General features: G+C 44.9%; 1 pseudogene; it reads left to right on the forward strand.

Moving 5' to 3' along the window:
* Nucleotides 1–16,072: 16,072 nt before the first annotated feature.
* LOC126291571 (5S ribosomal RNA) lies at nucleotides 16,073–16,190 on the forward strand (annotated as a pseudogene).
* Nucleotides 16,191–16,622: the final 432 nt, after the last annotated feature.

Genomic DNA, 16,622 nt, shown 5'->3' on the forward strand with positions numbered 1-16,622 from the left:
CGTTACATTGGCAAGGGCAGTGCTGCAGGGACAATGTTATGTGGAATTTTGAACTTGCCAAAACCACCAACCAAGTTTGGATTTTATAATGATCTTCTGCTGAAGATATTGCTCAAGCAACAATGAACAAAGCAGTTGAAGAAGCTGTGACAGATAATGGGAACTGTAGAGATTCGACTGTTGCTTTAGATGGATCGCGGCAACGTAGAGCTCATAAATCTCTAAATTGAGTTGTGACAGCTACCAGTGCAGACAGTTGCAAAGTAATTGAAGTTGCTATTCTCTGAAAACATTGTAGATGTAGTGGCAATACCAAGGACGAAGCAACGTAGAGGTCATAAATCTCTAAACTGAGTTGTGACAGCTACCAGTGCAGACAGTTGCAAAGTAATTGAAGTTGCTATTCTCTGAAAACATTGTAGATGTAGTGGCAATACCAAGGACGAAGCAACGTAGAGGTCATAAATCTCTAAACTGAGTTGGGACAGCTACCAGTGCAGACAGTTGCAAAGTAATTGAAGTTGCTATTCTCTGAAAACATTGTAGATGTAGTGGCAATACCAAGGACGAAGCAACGTGGAGGTCAAAAATCTCTAAATTGAGTTGTGACAGCTACCAGTGCAGACAGTTGCAAAGTAATTGAAGTTGCTATTCTCTGAAAACACTGTAGATGTAGTGGCAATACCAAGGACGAAGCAACGTCAAGGTCATAAATCTCTAAATTGAGTTGTGACAGCTACCAGTGCAGACAGTTGCAAAGTAATTGAAGTTGCTATTCTCTGAAAACATTGTAGATGTAGTGGCAATACCAAGGACGAAGCAACGTGGAGGTCATAAATCTCTAAATTGAGTTGTGACAGCTACCAGTGCAGACAGTTGCAAAGTAATTGAAGTTGCTATTCTCTGAAAACATTGTAGATGTAGTGGCAATACCAAGGACGAAGCAACGTAGAGGTCATAAATCTCTAAATTGAGTTGTGACAGCTACCAGTGCAGACAGTTGCAAAGTAATTGATGTTGCTATTCTCTGAAAACATTGTAGATGTAGTGGCAATACCAAGGACGAAGCCGGCCGGAGTGGCCGAGCGGTTCTAGGCGCTTACAGTCTGTAACAGCACGACCGCTACGGTCGCAGGTTCGAATCCTGCCTCGGGCATGGATGTGTGTGATGTCCTTAGATTTAAGTAATTCTAGGTTCTAGGGGACTGATGACCTCAGACGTTAAGTCCCATAGTGCTCAGAACCATTTGAATTTGAACCAAGGACAAACATAGTGAAAGTTGGGAAGCAAATTTTCGCGGCACGAGTGGAGCGATAGAAGTAGAGGCAGTGAAAGCAATTTTTTCCAGATCACAGGACTGGTATAATGTACAATACACTAATTATGTAGGAGATGCTGATTCTATGGGATATAAAGCTGCAGAGAAACTCAAACCTTATGCCAATGAAATTCACATTAAAAAACAGGCGTACATTGGACATTGCAGAAGCGGATGGTGGCCCGCTTGCACAAACTAAAGCAGACATCAGGGTCCCAGAATCATAGTGATGGTAAGACCCTTGGAGGAAGAGGAAGATTGACAGATGAAGCAATTGATAGTTGCAGAGGAATTATGAGTGTGCAATTAGGCAAAATACAAGAAGCATTGAGCATATGAGGAGAGCAGTATGGGCATTATTTTTTTAATAATGTATCAAGAAATGAGCACCCACAACATGCACTGTGCCCCACACGTGATGACTCATGGTGTAATTACAATTCAGGAAAGGAATATGCCCATAAAAGCAGTTTGCCAAATGCTGTAATTGATGTAATTAAGGCCATATTCAGAGAATTATCACAGCCAAGTTTATTGGAAAAGTGTTTACATGAGAAACATAAAATCATATGAATGTGTAAATACACTCCTGGAAAAGGAAAAAAGAACACATTGACACCGGTGTGTCAGACCCACCATACTTGCTCCGGACACTGCGAGAGGGCTGTACAAGCAATGATCACACGCACGGCACAGCAGACACACCAGGAACCGCGGTGTTGGCCGGCGAATGGCGATAGCTGCGCAGCATTTGTGCACCGCCGCCGTCAGTGTCAGCCAGTTTGCCGTGGACGTACCGCCGAATTGCTCAACACGTCGGGCGTGAGGTCTCCACAGTACATCGATGTTGTCGCCAGTGATCGGCGGAAGGTGCACGTGCCCGTCGACCTGGGACCGGACCGCAGCGACGCACGGATGCACGCCAAGACCGTAGGATCCTACACAGTGCCGTAGGGGACCGCACCGCCACTTCCCAGCAAATTAGGGACACTGTTGCTCCTGGGGTATCGGCGAGGACCATTCGCATCCGTCTCCATGAAGCTGGGCTACGGTCCCGCACACCGTTAGGCCGTCTTCCGCTCACGCCCCAACATCGTGCAGCCCGCCTCCAGTGGTGTCGCGACAGGCGTGAATGGAGGGACGAATGGAGACGTGTCGTCTTCAGCGATGAGAGTCGCTTCTGCCTTGGTGCCAATGATGGTCGTATGCGTGTTTGGCGCCGTGCAGGTGAGCTCCACAATCAGGACTGCATACGACCGAGGCACACAGGGCCAACACCCGGCATCATGGTGTGGGGAGCGATCTCCTACACTGGCCGTACACCTCTGGTGATCGTCATCGTACCCATCGTTCTACCATTCCTAGAACTTGCTGTTCCAACAGGACAATGCACGTCCGCATGTATCCCGTGCCACCCAACGTGCTCTAGAAGGTGTAAGTCAACTACCCTGGCCAGCAAGATCTCCGGATCTGTCCCCCATTGAGCATGTTTGGGACTGGATGAAGCGTCGTCTCACGCGGTCTGCACGTCCAGCACGAACGCTGGTCGAACTGAGGCGCCAGGTGGAAATGACATGGCAAGCCGTTCCACAGGACTACATCCAGCATCTCTACGATCGTCTCCATGGGAGAATAGCAGCCTGCATTGCTGCGAAAGGTGGATATACACTGTACTAGTGCCGACATTGTGCATGCTCTGTTGCCTTTGTCTATGTGCCTGTGGTTCTGTCAGTGTGATCATGTGATGTATCTGACCCCAGGAATGTGTCAATAAAGTTTCCCCTTCCTGGGACAATGAATTCACGGTGTTCTTATTTCAATTTCAAGGAATGTATCTATGTAGGGAATGGGACCCCAGAACACATTCATAAGCACTGAAAGGAAAGCAGGAAAGATGACTAGGGCATTCACACTACGACATAACATGTTCATAGAGCTTGCGGATCGATCTCAGTGACTGTGCAGACACAATACCTAGACATTTCACTTAGAGTACTTGCAGCGAGGAGAGTGCTTAACAGCAACGAGCACAGGCAGCAGATGATTACACAGACAACGCTAGTGAGACAGACATAGAATAAGGACTAAACATATAGTCACTTAAGTGTCAATAACACATTAATATTACTTGATCCAGTCACATTAATGTAACCGCCGCCACTATTTGAGGTCAACGTGCAAAAACCGCTCACAGAAATTCAATCGAGAATTTCATGAACCACCTCGACCAACTTGTTCGTCCCGTGGATCCTCAACCGAGAGACGTAACACAGCTGGACACAGATCTCGAATGGGCGATGAGTGAGCATGGTTCCAGAACGTCAGTGACTATTACTGCACGTCATGCAGAGGTCCGCGCTTCACGAGGAAATTAATCAGGCATTTGTCCAGTGCCAACATTAATGCCGCTGGACGGTGTATATTTCCTGAAAAATATAGAATTAGAGGATAAATGGCTCTGAGCACTATGGGACTTAACATCTGCTGTCATCAGTCCCCTAGAACTTAGAACTAGTTAAACCTAACTAACCTAAGGACATCACACATCCATGCCCGAGGCAGGATTCGAACCTGCGACTTTAGCAGTCGCGCAGTTCCGGACTGAGCGCCTAACACCGCTAGACCAGAGCGGCCGGCAATTAGAGGATAGCACATGCTGCTATGTAAGCAGCTTAACTTTGAGGTAGAATCATGCCATCTGATGCCGAGGGTTTCATAGTACTGCAGAGACACTCACCCTCGCATGGCGAATACGTGCGGTGCCTCAGGGTCCTTCTGGCACTCCCTCCTGTACATCATCGATGGTGGCTTTCTTTAAGTCCAAACTCTTTATTACCTTCCTCATTTTTATCTTCTTCCTGCATCAATTGTTAGTAATAAATATTTCCGTTTCCGAAATAGCTTTGAATTTATTATTATTTGTTGTTGTTGTTGTGGTCTTCAGTCCTGAGACTGGTTTTATGCAGCTCTCCATGATACTCTATCCTGTGCAAGCTTCTTCATCTCCCAGTACCTACTGCAAACTACATCCTTCTGAATCTGCGTAGTGTAGTCATCTCTTGGTCTCCCTCTACGATTTTTACCTTCCACGCTGCCCTCCAATACTAAATTGGTGATCCCTTGATGCCTCAGAACATGTCCTACCAACCGATCCCTTCTTTTGGTCAAGTTGTGCCACAAACTTCTCTTCTCCCCAATCCGATTCAATACTTCCTCATTAGTTATGTGATCTACCCATCTAATCTTCAGCATTCTTCTGTAGCACCACATTTCGAAAGCTTCTATTCCCTTCTTGTCCAAAATATTTATCGTCCATGTTTCATTTCCATGCATTGCTACACTCCATACAAATACTTTCAAAAATGACTTCCTGACACTTAAATCTGTCCTCGATGTTAACAAATTTCTCTTCTTCAGAAACGCTTTCCTTCCCATTGCCAGTCTACATTTTATATCCTCTCTACTTCGACCATCATCAGTTATTTTGCTCCCCAAATAGCAAACTCCTTTACTACTTTAAGTGTCTCATTTCCTAATCTAATTGCCTCAGCATCACCCGACTTAATTCGACTACATTTCATTATCCTCGTTTTGCTTTTGTTAATGTTCATCTTATACCTTCCTTTCAAGACAATGTCCATTCCGTTCAACTGCTCTTATAAGTCCTTTAATGTCTCTGACAAAATTACAATGTCATCGGCGAACCTCAAAATTTTTATTTCTTCTCCATGGATTTTAATACCTACTCCGAATGTTTGTTTTGTTTGCTTTACTGCTTGCTCAATATACAGATTGAATAACATCAGGGAGAGGCTATAACCCTGTCATACTCCCTTCCCAACAACTGCTTCCCTTTCATATTCCTCGACTCTTATAACTGCCATCTGGTTTCTGTACAAATTGTAAATAGCCTTTCGCTCCCTGTATTTTACCCCTGCCACCTTTAGATTTTTAAAGAGTGTATTCTAGTCAACATTGTCAAAAACTTTCTCTAAGTCTACAAATGCTAGAAACGTAGGTTTGCCTTTCCTTAATATTTCTTCTAAGGTAAGTCGTAAGGTCAGTAATGCCTCAAGTGTTCCAGTATTTCTACGGTATCCATACTGATCTTCCCCGAGGTCGGCTTCTACTATATTTTCCATTCGTCTGTAAAGAATTCGTGTTAGTAGTTTGCACCTGTGGCTTATTAAACTGATTGATCGGTAATTTTCACATCTGTCAACACCTGCTTTCTTTGGGATTGGAATTATTATATTCTTCTTGAAGTCTGAGGGTATTTCGCCTGTCTCATACATGTTGTTCACCAGATGGTAGAGTTTTGTCAGGACTGGCTCTCCCAAGGTCGTCAGTAGTTCCAATGGAATGTTGTCTACCCCGGCGCCTTGTTTCGATTCAGGTGTTTCAGTGTTCTGTCAAACTCTTCACGCTGTATCGTATCTCCCATTTCATCTTCATCTACACTCTCTTCCATTTCCATAATATTGTCCTCAAGTACATCATTTAAAGCTGCGAATTTTAACACATTATTAAATTAAGGAGAAATCAAATACGCTTCATATGCAGTATATGTGGCGTTTAATGTTATAAAACATGACCTGTCTTAATAACTATGTCGCAGGTCGTTTGTAAATGAGAGCAAATGAAACAAAAAAAACATGGAAACGAATTTTTGGCAAATGATAATACTCGAAGATTCGATCACGAAAACTAACAGCGGCGTGGAGAGTGGTGTACAGAACTCATGCCTCACCATATGCGCATCCAGTGACACCTATCGGCTGAGCTTGACAAGGTGATCGGTCGGTATCGTTGAGCCTTCCGAGGCTTGTTCTGGCGTAGTTTTAGAATGCAAAGAGGAGAGTATTTCACCACATGGTTAACATGCGAATCTCATGGTCAAGGCTGTGATACTGAGACAAGAATTTTGGTAAACATTCTTGGAAACAGTGATCAATAGAGTATTATATTTTAACTAAAGTTCTGTCTTGATCACAACACTTATGTCTCAATAACATAGGTGGCCGGTTTCGGTTGTATTTATATAACCATCTCCAGACACTTGGCTTCCTTGGAGGATGGTAAGCGTAGCTCTCCTCAGGTGCTAGGGAGTCAACTGTTGACTTCGTAGCAGCTCAGGACAGCTCCGCTGTCTGTCGGATCTCTGGAAGACTTCTGAAGCGAAATACACGAAGTGGTTCCTTCATCTTCGGAATCAGATTAAAGTCACAAAGACTTAAGTCCGGGGATTATGAAGCATGGTACAGTACTTCCCAGTCCCATCGACCGAACAGAGCAGCCACAGCTTGCGCTGAATGCGTCCGCGCATTGTTGTGTAAAATGATGGGTGGGTTGAGCAGAAAGTGTCGCAGCTTGTTTCGCAAAGCTGGTCGCAGGTGATGCTCCAAAAACGAACATAATAATGTGTATTGACGGTGTGCCGTGGAGGAACGTACCGTAAAGCGTTAGGATAACACTATCACAGTCGTACACGAGAATCACCATAACTTGCACCATACTGGGGCTCTGACGAATTCTCGACTTTCGCGGCGACCCATTACGACGCCATTCATTGGACTGGTGTTTCACTTTTGGCTCTGTGGCATTTGCTTCAGAACTGTTCCAGATATTCAACAGGCAGTAGACAGCTCCATTCGCACCATGAACAGAACAGGTTCTGCTAAGGTTATACTACGCTTTGCACATCACTGGCAACGCGTTCTACACAACGCTGGTGACTACATTGAAGGACAGTAACATATGCAAACATGTAACTCTCTTGGGTCGGTTGTGAATAAATAGTTGTTACTATTTAAGTTCCAACCCTTGTATTCTATCGTACTCATGTAGACATTAAATAGAATTACCCTCTAAACTGAGCGTTTTGAGCCATTATATTTGTATGTGACCGTGGTGTGTTTCTGAGCGAAGACATCGGCCGTTTTACCTTCTAAACGAACGTTACGAGCAGTTAGCATGTTAAGAAAGTTCTCGAATTAAACAATGCTGCGAAGCAAATAACATGCAAGAACATCGTAGACATGTTATATAGATTTAACAAACGAAAATAAAATAGTTGGCACTAGTTAACCTCGATCCCACGTTAATACACTCCTGGAAATTGAAATAAGAACACCGTGAATTCATTGTCCCAGGAAGGGGAAACTTTATTGACACATTCCTGGGGTCAGATACGTCACATGATCACACTGACAGAACCACAGGCACATAGACACAGGCAACAGAGCATGCACAATGTCGGCACTAGTACAGTGTATATCCACCTTTCGCAGCAATGCAGGCTGCTATTCTCCCATGGAGACGATCGTAGAGATGCTGGATGTAGTCCTGTGGAACGGCTTGCCATGTCATTTCCACCTGGCGCCTCAGTTCGACCAGCGTTCGTGCTGGACGTGCAGACCGCGTGAGACGACGCTTCATCCAGTCCCAAACATGCTCAATGGGGGACAGATCCGGAGATCTTGCTGGCCAGGGTAGTAGACTTACACCTTCTAGAGCACGTTGGGTGGCACGGGATACATGCGGACGTGCATTGTCCTGTTGGAACAGCAAGTTCCCTTGCCGGTCTAGGAATGGTAGAACGATGGGTTCGGTTACGGTGTGGATGTACCGTGCACTATTCAGTGTCCCCTCGACGATCACCAGAGGTGTATGGCCAGTGTAGGAGATCGCTCCCCACACCATGATGCCGGGTGTTGGCCCTGTGTGCCTTGGTCGTATGCAGTCCTGATAGTGGCGCTCACGTGCACGGCGCCAAACACGCATACGACCATCATTGGCACCAAGGCAGAAGCGACTCTTATCGCTGAAAACGAAACGTCTCCATTCGTCCCTCCATTCACGCCTGTCGCGACACCACTGGAGGCGGGCTGCACGATGTTGGTGCGTGAGCGGAAGACGGCCTAACGGTGTGCGGGACCGTAGCCCAGCTTCATGGAGACGGTTGCGAATGGTCTTCGCCGATTCCCCAGGAGCAACAGTGTTCCTAATTTGCTGGGAAGTGGCGGTGCGGTCCCCTACGGCACTGCGTAGGATCCTACGGTCTTGGCGTGCATCCGTGCGTTGCTGCGGTCCGGTCCCAGGTCGACGGTCACGTGCACCTTCCGCCGACCACTGGCGACAACATCGATGTACTGTGGAGACCTCGCGCCCCACGTGTTGAGCAATTCGGCGGTACGTCCACCCGGCCTCCCGCATGCCCACTATACGCCCTCGCTCAAAGTCCGTCAACTGCACATACGGTTCACGTCCACGCTGTCGCGGCATGCTACCAGTGTTAAAGACTGCGATGGAGCTCCGTATGCCACGGCAAACTGGCTGATACTGACGGCGGCGGTGCACAAATGCTGCGCAGCTAGCGCCATCCGACGGCCAACACCGCGGTTCCTGGTGTGTCCGCTGTGCCGTGCGTGTGATCATTGCTTGTACAGCCCTCTCGCAGTGTCCGGAGCAACTATGGTGGGTCTGACACACCGGTGTCAATGTGTTCTTTTTTCCATTTCCAGGAGTGTACATGAACGACGGACTAACGTGCTACCCATAACGCCACCTATAATCGTGGACCGGTATTTTCGGGACAGTTGAGACTACTGCCGCGATGGATATGTACTGTGCGCGAATGCCAGCGATGTATCTGAAAAAAGAAAGTTGGCAGGAAGTAGGCCCAGGACGAAGTTATGCATTTAATTAATCTGCACAAGGAACGTCCAGCGTTATGAAATGTATAGTTACTGGACTACAGAAACTGAGATAAGAAACACAGGTTGTTTGATGAAATGGCTAAGGTTTTTAACACCTTCACAGAAGAAATTTACGATGATATTCATAATTGAAGGAATCCTGTGAAGCAGTCTTATAATACAGAGAAGGAAATGGAGCTATGTTCGAAAGTAATCGTTTTGGAACTCTCATTTTACTTCATGCATACAGCTGCGTCTATATTTTCATATGACGTGTTATTTATTGACTATATTATTGGGTGCTGAAGAATAGAACAGACTTTACGAGTGATTCTAGTAATCAATATGAAGTGTTGAAATAAATGTAGGTCCGCAAATGTTTCTTTTGTCAGATAACTGCCCTATTTTGCTTTTGAACGTCTATTGGTGCAAAGTTATTTCATCGTAATTGTTACTTTATCAAATACTAAAGACAATAAACGTAGCTAATGCTAGAAATGTTAGTGTCTCAAGCAGTCTGTTTTCGACACTAACGGATTTACGCATAATAGTATCGGGATGGGGAATTTTGGGTCCAGTTATAAAGAGACCTTCCTCCATCTCCACCGCTGCCATTATTGAAAAATTTAGGTACTGATGTGCATTTTCCATCAAAAGCTCTACAATGATATTCTTGCACGCTCCGAAATCGTCTTGCTGCCTAATCCGTTCACTTATGCAACACGAACAAGTTATTTTTCTGCCAGCAAAATGATTAAAAGTGCAGCTACAGCCCGACGCTCTTCCATCGCAACCTCTTCCTTCACGCTCAGAACTGCCTCAGAAAAATCTCTCGTTCACAGACACTCTTACCGTGCTGTGTGTAAAAGCTTCCGGCATCACAAGACTCTCAGACACTTGAAGGAAGTACTCGCAAGGAAAAATCAGACAGTAAGTATCAGCATAAATTCGCCCCTAGTGTAAACAATTCTGCGAGTATTATCTGAGACTGCCAAACAGTCTGACAGCAAAAAACTCTCACGTGTATCCCAGCTCTAGCGAATACGAAGATGTGTAGCACGTGTGCTCCCATGTTTGCTTTTGCCCGCGATAGAGCGCCACAGAGATGCTGGCAAACTTAAACTTTCGGACGCCTGAAGACGTCAGTTATCACGGGAATGTTTACTTTTGAAGATTTTGTTTTAAGTGATGGGTATAACGCAAGTACCCACTATCTTGCCCTTCTCAGTGGTCACAGCTGTTTGCAGCGTAGGGCTATGGAAATAGAAAGAACTTCAATTTCGTGGCACACAAGTTACCCTAGAAGGATCCATTACCTGGAGTGACAATCTGTCATCTTGTTAATTATGTTTTGCGTTCTACCTTCCTTTCTCTTTCCGATCTCTCGTAATATTTAATTTTAAATTTGATTTTTGTCTGCGGCGGGTTTACTTTGCAGTTACATATCAAACTCATCATGTAACTGAAAAATCGAAACGTCTTTATTGAAAAAAATTGCTGCTTCCTGCTGTGGTAGAAAACTAAACAAAGAATGTCATAATTTGCAATAAAGTGAATTCGCATTTTGCGTCTCATTGAGTGTAACACACATAATCTGCCGACTTAAATCTGAGTTTATCCAAAAGTTATATCTTAACTCCACATGACTGTTGATTTTCGTTAGCTGGATCAAGTTGTCTGGTAACACCGACAACACACTTGTCGCCGGATTATGGAATTAAATTCCTTCAGCAGTTAGTCAGTCAGCTGCAATTTCGAGTGACTTTACAGCGACAAAGGCAACCTCTTGACAGTTCATTACGACATCTGACTCGCATTTTATTTCTGTTTCTCCGAATGAAATATGCACGACGTTTATCTACTACTGATTACCTGAGAATGTCAGCTAAATTGGGGGCGATCTCAGAATCTGAACACGGTTGTTCTTCTTATTACAGATTTTTGTTCGTACAGGTCGCTTAAAAATACACAATCGCCATTTGAATAAAAAAAGTTATAGGGCCAATCCGTTACGTCGATTGTTCACATAAATTGGACACAGCTCTAATGAACATAAAGGAACAATTATGGGAAATTCTAAAGCCAGATCAACACTAAATGCATACAAATTCAAAGTAAACACATGCTATAGGGGCAATGTTCCATAGTAACGACTCTCGTCATACAAAAAAAGAAAAGCTGTGCAAACAGTGCGCAGTGATCACAAGTAAAATACATAAGAAGCGTATAAAATCCTTGAGGTTGTGTTCTTGGTAGTATCTGAAATGAAACGTATAAGGTAGTAGTCAAAAATAAAATACATAAGAAGCGTATAAAATCCTTGTTCTTGTGTTCTTGGTGGTATGTGAAAAAGAAACTTATAAGGCAATCAGAGCGACATATTTGGGACTGATTTCTGGCCTAACATATTTTTTATTGAAAATTATGTTTAACCAGGTTTTTGAAATTTTCTTGTGGACCTTATTTGCCTGGCTAGGCACTATATTATGATTATTACCTGACACTGTCAGCTATACTAGAGGTGATCTCAGAATCTACACATGGTTGTTCTTCTTATTACAGAAGTTTACTGACGATCTCGGCGAATTAAATTCTGTAATAAGAAGTACAACCGTGTTTACATTTATCTTCAATCTGATACTTCCAAGATGTGCTTCCGTCTTTCGACAGCGAAACAATAACAACGCTCTATTCCTAAATCATCATTAACAGAATTTGATATTTATTTATTTAGGCATCTACTGCAATTAAAACAAAAAATGGACCGCGTGGTGTTTACCGGCCGTAACGTAGTCCTTCGTCCTACGGCATGATGCCGATGTGATGTGGATGGAAATGGGGTCGTTACACCGCTTTCCCGGCCATTGTCAGCTTTCCAAACGTTAGAGCCGCTGTTTCTCATCAAAGTAGCTCCTATAACATGACGAGACTGAAAGGACTGAAAGGACTCCGTTCAAGTCCTCAGACCACGGAAAAATCCTTGGCAGTGACAGGAATTGAACGAGGGTTATCCGCATAGCAGTGAACCACGCTGACCACTCAGTAAGGAATTAGGCGCTTGTCACGATATACAACATTTAAGTCCTTCAGGCCATCTGTTATGTATAATTAGGTACGCTGAGAGATGACATTACAATGTGTTATGCGCGATAATAGTTATAATAATAGTAATGCTCAGCGGTCTACCAAATCCAGCACATGAGGTGGCCGCTAGCGCCTTTCAGGAAATAACAAAAAAAGCACTCGATAAGTCGATTCTCGAATACAACTGTTATCCTGCTTTTATGGACCTGGTCTTCTATTCGGAATCCAACTGGTGAGTGTGTGGTGTATAAGATAATTCTGCCTTTAAATGTAACCTTATCCTGGATTCAGGAGCGTGGGACTGATCGATGAAACGTAATAATGATATGCCAACAGCCGTTATATTGATATTGCTTTATTAGGCAACCGGTTTAGAAGCCCCAATCACGTCATCTTCAGGCTTGTCGCATGAACAACATCACGTGCCACTCGTACATGCATGAAGCAAGCCACCAATACTCGAATCTGGTTCCCGTATCTGTTCGAACTTGACGAGCGGTAGGGCGGATGCTGTCACATGCGTTAGGAGCACACATACTCATATACACTACCGGAAATTGAAATAAGAACACCTTGAATTCATTGTCCCAGAAAGGGGAAACTTTATTGACACATTCCTGGGGTCAGATACGTCACATGATCACACTGACAGAACCACAGGCACATAGACACAGGCAACAGAGCATGCACAATGTCGGCACTAGTACAGTGTATATCCACCTTTCGCAGCAATGCAGGCTGCTATTCTCCCATGGAGACGATCGTAGAGATGCTGGATGTAGTCCTGTGGAACGGCTTGCCATGTCATTTCCACCTGGCGCCTCAGTTCGACCAGCGTTCGTGCTGGACGTGCAGACCGCGTGAGACGACGCTTCATCCAGTCCCAAACATGCTCAATGGGGGACAGATCCGGAGATCTTGCTGGCCAGGGTAGTAGACTTACACCTTCTAGAGCACGTTGGGTGGCACGGGATACATGCGGACGTGCATTGTCCTGTTGGAACAGCAAGTTCCCTTGCCGGTCTAGGAATGGTAGAACGATGGGTTCGGTTACGGTTTGGATGTACCGTGCACTATTCAGTGTCCCCTCGACGATCACCAGAGGTGTATGGCCAGTCTAGGAGATCGCTCCCCACACCATGATGCCGGGTGTTGTCCCTGTGTGCCTCGGTCGTATGCAGTCCTGATTGTGGCGCTCACCTGCACGGCGCCAAACACACATACGACCATCATTGGCACCAAGGCAAAAGCGACTCTTATCGCTGAAGACGACACGTCTCCATTCGTCCCTCCATTCACGCCTGTCGCGACACCACTGGAGGCGGGCTGCACGATGTTGGGGCGTGAGCGGAAGACGGCCTAATGGTGTGCGGGACCGTAGCCCAGCTTCATGGAGACGGTTGCGAATGGTCCTCGCCGAACCCCAGGAGCAACAGTGTCCCTAATTTTCTGGGAAGTGGCGGTGCGGTCCCCTACGGCACTGCGTAGGATCCTACGGTCTTGGCGTGAATCCGTGCGTCGCTGCGGTCGGTCCGGTCCCAGGTCGACGGGCACGTGCACCTTCCGCCGACCACTGGCGACAACATCGATGAACTGTGGAGACCTCACGCTCCACGTGTTGAGCAATTCGGCGGTACGTCCACCCGGCCTCCCGCATGCCCACTATACGCCCTCGCTCAAAGTCCGTCAACTGCACATACGGTTCACGTCCACGCTGTCGCGGCATGCTACCAGTGTTAAAGACTGCGATGGAGCTCCGTATGCCACGGCAAACTGGCTGATACTGACGGCGGCGGTGCAGAAATGCTGCGCAGCTAGCGCCATTCGACGGCCAACACCGCGGTTCGTGGTGTGTCCGCTGTGCCGTGCGTGTGATCATTGCTTGTACAGCCCTCTCGCAGTGTCCGGAGCAAGTATGGTGGGTCTGACACACCGGTGTCAATGTGTTCTTTTTTCCATTTCCAGGAGTGTAGTTCGGGTTTTTACGGAACCAGATACGGGTATTTGTGCCTTGTCTTAAACATGCACGAGTGGTACTTGGTGGCATCCGTGCGACAGGCCTGAAGACGGTGTGATTGGAACGTCGAAACTGGTTGCCTAGTAAAACAATATCAATTAACGGCTATTGGTACAGCGTTATTACATTTTATTCTGGCTTTGTTCATTAGTACTTGTTTCGTCTTACGTAACTTGCAACCGTAACCATGATCTCCATGGCCTCTTCGACCATCGACATAGCGACGAGTTTGGATTCCAGAAGCTACGTGGTTCATGCCAGTGACCTGCCTAGGTAGCGTTACGCTACGAGACAAAAGTGGTTATACCAATGCACAATTATTCATTCAAAATTATTAGCACAGCTGAACATCTATGACCATTGCTACATTAAAAATGATATTGAGAATCTTTTGGAACTTTGTCCTAGGGAAAAACAGCGGTCGTTAAAATTATTTGAGTGAAACAGCCTTGTTCACATATATTTTGTATATTTAGTTTGAACTATTAAGAGACCATCTCCAGATAATTTTTCACTCATTGGTGACAGCAGGAGCCGTACTCCGTAAGCAGTGCTCTATATACTCCATGAACAATGTACCATATGCTCCATGAGCAGTGTTCCGCATGCATCCAGATCGATCTGCTCCACGCCACCGACTCCTGCTGTCACCATTGAGCAAAACTGATCTCATGATGGTCTCAAAAAGGCCGAAACCGGTCACCAAGCATATTGCAACAAACGGTGTATTTCTATCGCTGCTCGTTTAGTTTGTATTGCCGTTTCAAATATACCGGTCATTTTTGAAACACCCTGTATGTGATCAAGATTGTATCCTTGAAATAATTTTAATAAAGGAACATTAATTTTCTCTTTCTTATTATGTGATCGTGAGAAGCATAGTGTTCCAATATCACCACGAAAGTCTGACCTGAAAACATTCTGATTTCGATTACATTTATGGATTGGTCCTAATGACACGTATTTTACGTGTCATTCCACTTTCAATTTTTTACAAAAAAGGCTCATTTTTCAGGCAATATTGTTCACGAGAGATGATGTGTATTACGACACGAATACGACATTGTCAGATCACAGTCGACTGAACAATCACACTTTTCCTGCATTATTAAGAAACTAATGAACTGTAATAAAACGAAGTGTATTTGACGTCACGTAGCATGTCAAACTCATATTCAGTTTTCATTGTATCTTTGAAATTTGACTTGAGTACGTGAGTATATTCTATACACACTGCACGTCACAACCTATCATCGCAGTGCGCTATATTGCATGTAGCAAGCACGTCTCGTGCGATAGCCAATTACGTTAGTTACGCAGAGGCCACACACCTACACAAGCGTAATATTTACGACGTTAGATTCTGAACAAGTTCTGACTGGAAGTCGCCACCTGAACGCCGAATAATTAAAGGGCGGCAGAATGTTTGTACGGTAAACACAGCTTCCACTGCAAGGTAAATACACGGCCGAGCTGATGTCAACCACGCACTCAACTACTGCTTTAAGAGAATTCGTTGCTGCGGCTAAATTGAGAAAACTGGTGCAGCCAGAGCTCTGACTATTAATTTCATAGAATCACGATTAACCTCATCTTTATTTCCCATCCGCGCATTTAACGTAAACCTGAAACGTTAAAAAATGAAATAAATTTAGACGATAATGGAATGGAGCATGAAAAGGACGCTTAGTTACTCAGCTAGTTACTTGTAGCATAAACGAAATTCACAATAATACGAAATAAAATAAAAATACTTATATGGCTACATGCTGGCCATTTGCGGGTTTTATTGACTAATTTCTCTAGTTAAAAATTCATCTGTGATATAGAAGGAGTTATCAAGGAGAAGCATACTTCATATACATTCGAAAACACTTCTGTTATATTTCTTAATTTTTCAATTTGCTTCCAGCATCCGTCACACTTGCAATAATAGTCATTTGCTTGTGGTGATTGGCAACTGCCTTGCCGCAGTGGATACACCGGTTCCCGTCAGATCACCGAAGTTAAGCGTTGTCGGACCTGGCTGTCAGTTGGATGGGTGACCGTCCGGGCCACCATGCGCTGTTGCCATTTTTCGGGGTGCACTGAGACTCGTGATGCCAACTGAGAAAGGTACTCGACCGAATAACAGCGGCTCCGGTCAAAGAAAACCACCATCTCCACTGGGAGAGCAGTGTGCTGACTACACGCCCCTCCTATCCGCATCCTCAGTTGAGGATGACACGGCGGTCGGATGGTCCCGATGGCCCACTTGTGACCTGCAAACGGAGTGTTTTTTGTGGTAATTAGTTCCCACCAGTGTACGTGTTTGAAAATGGATGTGATGGTGTGAAGTCAGTCACAAAAAAGAAATTACTATTATCGCAACTGCGGCGGCTACTATACGAAAATAAAAATATTTAACAAAAAATTGCTAGTCCTGACATCCATCAATATGGTAGACTTCATAAACTTCTGTTATCTCTCACACATTTTATTACTGTGGTTAGATTGTCAGAGAGT

Source organism: Schistocerca gregaria, chromosome 1 (assembly GCF_023897955.1).
Source record: "Schistocerca gregaria isolate iqSchGreg1 chromosome 1, iqSchGreg1.2, whole genome shotgun sequence".
NCBI lineage: Eukaryota > Metazoa > Arthropoda > Insecta > Orthoptera > Acrididae > Schistocerca > Schistocerca gregaria.